Source organism: Tachypleus tridentatus, unplaced genomic scaffold (assembly GCF_004210375.1).
Source record: "Tachypleus tridentatus isolate NWPU-2018 unplaced genomic scaffold, ASM421037v1 Hic_cluster_2, whole genome shotgun sequence".
Taxonomy (NCBI): domain Eukaryota; kingdom Metazoa; phylum Arthropoda; class Merostomata; order Xiphosura; family Limulidae; genus Tachypleus; species Tachypleus tridentatus.
Window position 1 is genome coordinate 67,209,045 of NW_027467782.1, and position 10,786 is coordinate 67,219,830.

A 10,786-nucleotide genomic window follows, 5' to 3' on the forward strand; every position below is an offset into this window, starting at 1 on the left:
CCTGAAAGGGCCGTTTGAATGAAAGAGAAGAACACATTACTTTGAACTGAACTGGTGTACCTTGGTCCCTTCGGAGACGGCGTGTTTGGCCAATTCTCCAGGTAAAAGCAGACGCACTGCAGTTTGGATCTCCCGCTCGTGATAGTTGATCGCTTGTTGTAGTGAGCCAGACGAAAGCTTCGGCAGCAATTCTCTCGAAAATGTCGTTCACGAAGCTATTCATGATAGACATAGCTTTGCTGGAGATTCCAGTATCGGGATGGACCTGCTTGAGAACCTTGTAAATGTAAATACTGAAGCTCTCCTTCCTCCTCTTCTTTCGCTTTTCTTGTCTCCAGCTCATTGCGGCTTTCTGGGCCTTTCCGGCCTTCTTCACAGCTTTTCCAGACGCTTGTTGTGGAGGCATGTTGAAAAATAAACTTGGGCAAACTAAACTAAACTAACGTGGCAGGGTTCAGTTTAGAGAGAATCAGTTCTCTCTCCAACTGGGGTGTTCAGGAACTTTATAGTTCCTCTTCGTCCTACGTGAATGTTTTAATATCCATGGAGTTTTACTTTATTTTTAACATTTCAAAGTATTTGTGAGTGAGAGGAAGGACGGGGAGAACTGGACGAAAGCAGCGAAAGTGAAGTGAGCCAGACAGCTCGGGGATGATGGAGAACCTAGCGGCTGGCGGGTGGTTTTAAAATTTACTGTAATTGATCAGATACCCTTGACTGGGTAAACGGCCCTTTTCAGAATGAGGCTGGGACCTACAGGTCCGATGCCAGAGATTTTGCTGTTGAAGAGCAGGGTACCCAGAAAACCCACTTTCACGGCCTGGGCGCCGAATAGTCTACCCAGATTGCCGGAAGTAGCTGGGAAGAAAAAACAAACAACAACAACACAAAATTAATAAAAAACAAACAAACAAAAAACTGATGAACTACGTTGATGGTGTATTTTATGAAAACTGTTAGCTGCAGTCTTGTAGATCGGGTTAGCAACTTCATCATGAACTTGTTTCCACCAAGCCATTGGTTACAACGAAGCGTTAATGGTGGAACTACTGGCTCTTCGGTGAGTTGTTCTTCGCTGGTCTGATGCTGTTTCTTCTCGAGATTTTGGTTTGAGTTTTCTGCGTGGAGGTAGATTGTTTTCAGTTTGTGCTGTCGCGTCGATGGTTATCTTCGTAATGGTTTGAGTCTGGCTGGTTTGTTGAGTTCTGTGGAACTGGGATTGAAGTCTGGCAGGAACTGTCCTTTTTTTTCTTGAACTACTGCAACTTGGCGTGTTGCTAAATGGGTTTGTCTTCTTCTGAGTCGGGTTGTCTGAATCCGTCTTCGTGTTTCTTCTAATACGGTCTGGAATCGGCGGTATTTTGGTATTTTCCTGTTGGAAGATTTCCGTTGTTTGATATCTGGGTGCTTGGTTTGAACTTCTTGAGTGGTCGTCGATGTGGGCGTTCGGCTCTAAAATGAAAATATATGATAATAGCAGCTCTCGTAAAATACAGTCGGCACTGTACTTCGATGTTGTCACTATCTTCATGAAGTGTGTGGGATGATTACTGTTCTTAGAATAAATTCGATGAACTGCGTATACCTTGGCTTGTATTTGGGGTTCTATGGTTTGTCTAATTTCTTCAGGTTGAATTGATGGATCGACGCCCGAAATACAGAATAAAGATTGACTGGACTTTTTAACGGGCAAAATTCAGTCAGCGTTTAAAGTGTGCGCTGCAGGATTGAAAAGTAGCCAATAGCATTTTGGTTTGCGAATTCGATAGCTGTCGCGCCCGCGGCTGGGCGACTCAATATATCTCGTTCAATCCTACAAAGTTGATAAAACTAAGTGGTGAACAGTGTAATCAGGCCGTCAAGCAGACGATGCAAGTCAAGAGCTGCGAGAACCTTGTAAATGTAAATACTGAAGCTCTCCTTCCTCCTCTTCTTTCGCTTTTCTTGTCTCCAGCTCGTGCGGCTTTCTGGGCCTTTCCGGCCTTCTTCACAGCTTTTCCAGACGCTTGTTGTGGAGGCATGTGAAAAATAAACTTGGGCAAAATTCATCAGCGTTTAAATTGCGCTGCAGGATTGAAAAGTAGCCAATAGCATTTTGGTTTGCAGATTCGATAGCTGTCGCGAAGCGCGGCGTCTCAGCGACGTATATCTCGTTCAATCCTACAAAGTTGATAAAACTAAGTGAGTGAACAGTGTAATAGTCATCCTTTTTTTTCAGGTACAGGGCACACGACAGGCAAAACTTTCGGCCTGTCGGGTGAAAATGAGTTTTCTCGAGGGTACTCCGGGAACCCCACATCAAAATCTTCAGGGCATTGGATTCACAGATCGGAACGCCCGAAGACCCAGAATCGGAGCCGTTTGATTTGATCTGAACTTGAATGAATTACATTCATGTTCACATCTATAACAAGAGGGCAAGGTCCCGACCTTTCCTTCTTTCCACTGCCACCTTTGCCTCCACCCAAAAGCCATTTAGTGAGACATTCCCCACCCAAAGTCAAGAATAATAACGATAATTAATTTATTAAATAATAATAATATAAAAAAACCCACCACTTAATCCTAATAACAATTCGAGGGGACGAAGAGAACTACAAAGTTCCTGAACACACCCAGTTGGAGAGAGAGAACTCAGTTCTCTCTCTCTAAACTGAACCCACCACGTTAGTTTAGTTTGGATTAGTTTAGTGTAATAATCAAACGCAGACAATTACGACGAATACACTACATCACGTGATCCACACATTAAAACAATCAATAGAACAAATACAAAATTAAACAAGAAATTAAAAGTCAGAAAACAATTGGCATAACTTCTGCAGAACTTAGAAAAACCAAGAAAAATAAAATTCTGGAAAAATTCAAAGAGTATTGCGTCAGACAAAACCACAAATCACATGTTACAACACATCACACACAACAATAAAATCGCAAGGACGGACGAAGAGAAACTGACTTATTAGCTGACTATTACAAATCCGCTTAGCGATTTAAACTCAGTAGATTTCGACACACAACACCAACACCATGTCAACAACTACATAAACTCAAACCAAGCTTCATTCTCACCAGGATTTCCCGGAGAGACACTAGAAGCATACTCAAATTCAATCAATGAAAAATAACCATGAACTAAAGATTAATATCAAAACTTGAAGAACACTTCCCCGGACATGACCAAATACCAAATATTATTCTCTCAAAAGTTCCACTCTCTACCAACACCTCACAAACATCATGAACATTTCATTAGCGACAGGGTATTACCCTGACACATGGAAAAAAGCCATCATAACGATCCCAAAGAAACAAACTAACAGAACAAATCAGATAATTTCCGCCCCATCAGTCTGTTAAGCTGCCTTGGCAAACTGATGGAGAGAATATCTCAACCGTCTCCTCCATTTTTTGCGAATCAAACAACATCCTTCCAAATCTCAAAATGCCTCCAGAAAAATAGACAAACAACGATCACCTCACACGACTCACCGAATCAATATACAAAGCTTACAACAACAATCAAGTAACCATCGGGGTATTCCTAGATGTCAAAAAAGCATTTGACAGCGTTTGGCTGCTATCATATATATCCTACGATAGTCAAATGGATTTCAAATTTTTTAACCAATAGAACAGCACAAGTAAAAGTCAATAAAACCATATCAAATTATTTAATATAACGGCAGGGTGCCCCAAGGATCAGTCCTCTCTCCCTTCTTTACATAATTTTCGTCAGTGACATACCTTTTCCAAATCTAACATACACACACAATTCACAATACGCAATGACATCGCAATCTGGAGCACCTCGAAACCAGTAATGGCCATGTCTCGCGTACAAGAATCACTAAACAACGTCTCATGGAGCAACAAGTGGAGGGTCTTAAATCCGACAAAACACAAGCAATCACCTTCTATGAAAACTAAAGAAGCAAAGAAAAATCTAGGAAAAATCTATCACTTGGAAACACAACCATCAACATGAGCAACATCACATTCCTTGGCGTCACTTTCGACACAAAACTAACATGGAAAAACACATAAACAATATACACTCATCAATGAAAAGGATTTCATATCTAAAGACTATAACTGGTAAACAATCAAAATGCGCACCGAACACCATTATACAAATATACAAGGCTTACATCCGTCCACTAATAGAGTACGGATGTCAAGTAACTACAACATGTCAAACAACACACTCCAAAAATCCAAGTGCAACAAAACAAAATATTAAAATCCGCATTCAGTTTACCATCTTTTACACCAACAAATTATCTACACCAAATTAGTAATTTACCAACTATAGAGATAGAATAACAGAACTTTCTCTGAAATATTATCGAAAAGCAGAAAACAGAAACAAACTAACGGCATCACTACACAAATTATCAAGTGCACCAACAAAATACATATCACCATACAACATATTTCAAGAATCACAATCCACTCAACAAAGAGTTTAAATACATAAAACTATGTTATTAACATGAATTCCTTTTTTTCAGGTACAGGGCACGACAGGCAAAACTTTCGGCGCCTGTCGTGTGAAGATGTTTCTCGGGGGGCTCCGTTTATCAAAATCTTCAGGCATTGGATTTCTAGATCCCAGCCCAGGCAACAGAACCCAGGCCTTTTGATTTGATCTGAACTTGAATGAATTACATTCATGTTCACATCTACCAACTTTTCTGAGACAGGTCCGACCTTTCCTTCTTTCCACTGCTACCTTTGCCTCCACCCAAAGACCATTTAGTGAGACATTCCCACCCAAAAGTCAAGAATAATAACGATAATTAATTTATTAAAAATAATAATAAAAAAACACCACTTAATCTAATAACAATCACGAAAGGGACGAAGAGGAACTACAAAGTTCCTGAACACCCAGTTGAGAGAGAACTCTTCTACTCTCTCTCTAAACTGAACCCCTGCCACGTTAGTTTAGTTTAGTTTAGTTTGGTTAGTCAACCAATAGTCAAGGTCGCCGTCAAGCAGAGCAGACGTGCAAGTCAAAACTGCAGAGACAAGTGCATTGAACTAAATTATCTGTGAAGTGCATAAAGTTTTACTAAAAGGTTACCCCTTAGTCCTATCAGGACTAGTAAAACAGTATGAAGAAAGAAGATAGTGACAAGATCAACGGAAGCCCTTTCAACGACGAAATCATGGATATGCTGAATAGAGCTATTGAAGGACCAGCCTCTGAATCACTGAGTAGTTCGACTGAGAGTTCCGAAGGTGAAAACTCAGGTGAAGAATCACAGACCAGAATCCCATGAAACAAACGAGACATCCAACAAGAGGCTCTGAAGAAGAAGAAGAAAAAGGACATGGTAAGTATAGTTTCTGACATGCTTTAACCTAACCTAACGACGCTAATAATAATTCTAAAAATCAAAGTATTAATAACATAACCCATGTTAACGAGACAGCCACTTGCTCTAACAATAATTACTTGAATACAAACAACACCACCATCGCCACTAATTCTGAGAACACCAACACTGTCACACAAACACAATTCTCTAACTACAGAATCCCAACTCTGTTCATCGAAGGAGTAAACAAAACAACACGCATTCCACAGATTGTCAATCAACTGAGGTCCTATTACCCGGGCATTCAGTTTAAAGACATCAAACGTCTTCCTAATGGAAGAATCATGATTAATGTGTACCGAACCTCAAGAGTTTGCGCATATTTTGGCCCACTGGCCCAAGGATGCCTTCGGTGTTCAAGCCACCATCACAACACCAAAACAAACACACCAAAACTAACAGTCATAATCAGGAGGTGTCGATTTCGACATTGAAGATCATGAAATCACTGAAGAATTAACAACTCAAGGCTTTGACATTGCATCATCGAACAGAATCATCTCATTCAGAACGAAACAAAAACGCCACTGATCAAGGTAACCGTCAACAAAAAGACGATCAAGAAAAATTATTAAAAAACGGTTGCTTTTATTTTTCAAAAGACACGACCGAACCGGAAAGACATCAAAAACCAATAATCAATGCTACAAATGTCAACGGTTCGGACACACAAAAACTAATTGTATGGCCAAGGATAGATGTGTCAGATGTGGCGGATCTCACGAGGTCGCTCAGTGTCCTAACGAGCGTAACCAAGTTAGATGCGCCAACTGTCTTACGCAGCCAGTTACAAAGGGCCCCAAAATACCAAATACGTAACAGATTCCTTTTCAAAACCACGAACATCCAAACCCACGGCTACAAAACAACACCAAACAACCTTTCTTTTCACCACTCAAAAACAAACACACACAACCTCAACAACACGTACTTACGCGGACGTAACACGCCCAAAAACAACACAAGCATTTAACCAACAGATTTCACCACAAACTTGCTAGCAATGCTGATAGAATTGAGTGATCTCCCCTCATTCGAATCGAGGCACGAGTCACTCCAGGCTGTTTGCAGCCTTGAAGTCATTACTTTAACCTCCCTCACCTGAAACCACACCATCTTTCACTCAAAAAGTGAGGAAATAAAACAACATAATGATACAACACATTAAAATCTTACACATCAACTGCCAAGGAAATCTTAAAGACAAAAGGGATAGAAATATACAACATAAACAAACATATAAACGCCAACATAATCATCATTTCAAACACTTTGCACAGAGAAACAAAACACCACAATCCCCTTCATCTCACACAACATACCTCACTCAGAAAACAACAGAGGTATAATAACACTTTAGTACAAAAATATCGCATCTAATCTCGATAGAAGATTCATTTAAATCTGACATTAATGAGACCATTTTCTGTAATATACACTTTAACAACCGGCTAACTATTCCGATTCTAGCCATATATTGCTCACCAACCAAAAAATATCGACATTAACTTCCTTCAAAAATGTGTTAATCGAAACCAAACCAATTATTATTGGAACTTTAATTCACCGCACACAGAATTAGGGGTAACAGAGACACGCAGAGGATCCTGCATAAATTTTTATTTCTAGCAATAAAATGCACTTAATTGACAATACACCTACACACTTCTCAGCCGCTAACGGCTCATATGATACTCGATTTCATCATCGCACCCAGGACATGGTTAATAGAATATCTAACTTTAAAGTGCATGATGAAATCACCAGTGACCACTTCCGGTGTCATGTATGATTCACCGGCTGCCATGGCGTACGTGACTCCTTCCGCATACACCTACAGAAACAGGGCTGGCTCACTTAATGCCTCTCTGGACTCATACCTACCCCACAAATCGAACATGTAAACAACAAAACAGAACTAGACAAATATGTTGATCAAATTACAGAAGCCATAAAGCCACAAAAAAACCTTCTAAATCAAAAGAAAACAATCACTTATTCAATGGACTCTAACACCAGAAATTCGCACTAATAATCAAACGCGACAATTACGACGATACACTACATCACACGTGATCCACACATTAAAACAGAAATCAATAGAACAAATAAAAATTAAACAAGAAATAAAAAAGTCAGAGAAAAACAATTGGCATAACTTCTGCAAAACTTAGAAAAACCAAGAAAAACCAAAGAATTCTGGAAAAAATTCAAGAGTATTGCGTCAGACAAAACACAAATCACATGTTACAACACATCACACACAACAATAAAATCGCAAGGACGGACGAAGAAAGCTGACTTATTAGCTGACTATTACAAATCCGCTTTTAGCGATTTAAACTCAGTAGATTTCGACACACAACACCAACACCATGTCAACAACTACATAAACGCAAACCAAGCTTCATTCTCACCAGGATTTCCCAGAGACACTAGAAGCATACTCAAATTCAATCAATAGAAAAATAACCATAACCGAACTAAAGATTAATATCAAAACTTGAAGAACACTTCCCCGGACATGACCAAATACCAAATATTATTCTCAAAAAAAGTTCCTCCTACTACAACACCTCACAAACATCATGAACACATTTCATTAGCGACAGGGTATTACTGACACATGGAAAAAGCCATCATAACAACGATCCCCAAGAAACAAACTAACAGAACAAATCCAGATAATTTCCGCCCCATCAGTCTGTTAAGCTGCCTTGGCAAACTGATGGAGAGAATTATCTCAACAAATCTCCATACAATCAAACAACATCCTTCCAGAATCTCAAAATGCCTCCAGGAAAAATAGACAAACAACAGATCACCTCACACGACTCCCGAATCAATATACAAAGCACAACAACAATCAAGTAACCATCGGGGTATTCCTAGATGTCAAAAGCATTCGACAGCGTTTGGCACAATGCCATCATATACAAACTAAACCACCTACAAATAAATCCTACGATAGTCAAATGGATTTCAAATTTTTTTAACCACAGAACAGCACAAGTAAAAGTCAATAAAACCATATCCAAATTATTTAATATAACGGCAGGGGTGCCCCGGATCAGTCCTCTCCACTTCTTTACATAATTTTCGTCAGTGACATACCTTTTCCAAATCTAACATACACAATTCACAATACGCAGATGACATCGCAATCTGGAGCACCTCAGAAACCCAGTAATGGCCATGTCTCGCGTACAGAATCACTAAACAACGTCTCAACATGGAGCAACAAGTTGGAGGTCGTGTTAAATCCGACAAAACAAAAGCAATCACCTTCTATAGAAAACTAAAGAAACAAAGAAAATCTAGGAAAAAAATCTATCACTTGGAAACACAACCATCAACATGAGCAAAAACATCACATTCCTTGGCGTCACTTTCGACCCACAAAACTAACATGGAAAAAACACATAAACAATATACACTCATCAATAAGAAAAGGTTTCATATCTAAAGACTATAACTGGTAAACAATCAAATGCGCACCGAACACCATTATACAAATATACAGTTACATCCGTCCACTAATAGAGTACGGATGTCAAGTAACATACAACATGTCAAACAACACACTCAAAAATCGGTACAACAAAACAAAATATTAAAATCCGCATTCAGTTTTACCATCTTTACACCAACAAATTATCTACACCAAATTAGTAATTTACCAACTATAAGAGATAGAATAAACTTTCTCTGAAATATTATCGAAAAGCAGAAACAGAAACAAACTAACGGCATCACTACACAAATTATCAAGTGCACCAACAAAATACATATCACCATACAACATATTTCAAGAATCACAATCCACTCAACAAAGAGTTTAAATACATAAAAACTATGTTATTAACATGAATTCTTTTTTTTCAGGTACAGGGCACACGACAGGCAAAACTTTCGGCGCCTGTCGTGTGAGAATATTTCTCGAGGGTACTCGTTTCCCACATCAAAATCTTCAGGCATTGGATTTCTAGATCCCAGCCAGGCAACCTTTTGCCAGACCCAAATCGGGCCGTTTGATTTGATCTGAACTTGAATGAATTACATTCATGTTCACGCTCAACTTTTCTTTCGAGACAGGTCCCGACCTTTCCTTCTTTCCACTGCTACCTTTGCCTCTCACCCAAAAGACCATTTAGTGAGACATTCCCCACCCAAAAGTCAAGAATAATAACGATAATTGAATTTTATTAAAATAATAATAATAAAAAAACCACTTAATCCTAATAACAATCACGAAAGGGGACGAAGAGGAACACAAAGTTCCTGAACACCCCAGTTGGAGAGAGAGCTCTTCGGATTTCTCTCTCTCTAAACTGAACTACCACGTTAGTTTAGTTTAGTTTAGTGTAATAGTCACAATACGTATTCATTCCACATAGTGAGTACCGTGTTTTACTGTCTATTTTTCGTTCTTAGTTTCAGAGAAAAAAACTAAGGGAAAATGAGGCGAGCAAGGGTGGCAAGGGCCAAGGCTAAATCCGTTCAGAAGAGCTGGACTCCAGTTCCAGTCGGGCGTATACATCGTCTCCTTCGAAAGAAACTATGCCGAGCGAGTAGGAGCTGGAGCACCCGTCCCCGCTGCCTGTCTTGGAGTACCACCTGCTGAAGTTTTGAGTTAGCAGGTAACGCTGCACGCATTAACAAAGAAGACTAGGATCATTCCTCGTCACTTGCAACTTGCCGCTCGTAATGACGAAGAACTCAACAAGTTGCTACAGGGTGTTACTATCGCCCAGGGAGGCGTTCTGCCAAACATTCAGGCTGTCTTATTGCCCAAGAAGACCGAAAAGAGAAGAAGTCGGTAAATATTAACAATATATCAAACGGCCCTTTTCAGGGCCACCACCTCCCGATGGAGAGATAGTACAGTTCCTTCGCCATACATCTCGTGTTAATAATTTTCACAGAACACGCAACAAAAGGCGTGTCTCTATGTACGACAAACCTTATTATCCCATATAATAAATAAATAAATAATCGCATAAAACAAAAACGTTTTACTACGATTCATTATAGTACTTATATAAGTAGATCGTCACAGTTAGGTTTTCTCTTATACCAGCATAACGATACGTTGTTGACAGTGTTCACTGTCGTAACCAGACTATGTTCGTCTTTCTAAGTAAGCTGGTGGTAAATGTTAGTTCGTAAAGCTATTGCCATTTCTTTTTCAATATTCTTAACCTGAAAGGAATGTACCTACCTTCATAGATGTCGTTACACGGAAAGAGAAAAATGAAAACAAACCAATACGTCATTTTCTGCAGCACAATAATATATTTCGAAGGAGAACAAGAAACACACCAACTTCGTAATATGAAATTTTATACTTCTCTCCAGGCACATAACTAGATTAAATATCGAACATGCAGGAATTTTTG